Genomic DNA, 580 nt, shown 5'->3' with positions numbered 1-580 from the left:
ACTTAGAATTTGGGTTCTTCCAATTGTTCATTAAAGTTACAAACTAAATTAGTGCTTGTTCTTACATGTCTTGGCAGAACAAATTAATACTATCTGAACAAATTAATAACCTTGGCTCTTGACTCCTGTGATTCTGGCAGGGTACACTTTGAGTTGCTGCAGCCTGCACACAGGGGAATCTTTGGGTAAGATTGTGCTCTCCTATTAGTGCACGAGAGAGTTACCCTTAATGAGTGTGGAAGAGGGCCCCAGAGGAAGAGCAGACCTCATCACACCTTCTCCTCAGAGCAGTGCCCGAGCAAGACGCTTGGGTGGAACATGAGGTATGAACCCTCACGGTGAGGAAGTAACTTGTTCATTCAATAACACGAACACCTGAGCTAGGAATATGGAAATGACAGACCCTGAAAGTTTCCACTGCTGCTCAGGGGCAAAGCAGCAACGTGTTGTTAGAAAGGAGATGTAGCCATGCCGAGCAGGTGGAGTTCAGAGTTCTAGAAACACAGCTGGGTATGCAGCTCGAAAGTTGGGAGTGGGTGGTAGGGACCCAGATAAAGAGGCATTTCGAGCAAACTCATCA

This window comes from Marmota marmota, unplaced genomic scaffold (genome assembly GCF_001458135.2).
Source record: "Marmota marmota marmota unplaced genomic scaffold, marMar, whole genome shotgun sequence".
Classification (NCBI taxonomy): domain Eukaryota; kingdom Metazoa; phylum Chordata; class Mammalia; order Rodentia; family Sciuridae; genus Marmota; species Marmota marmota.
The sequence above is the reverse complement of the archived record's forward strand: the minus strand, read 5'-3'. Positions refer to the sequence as shown.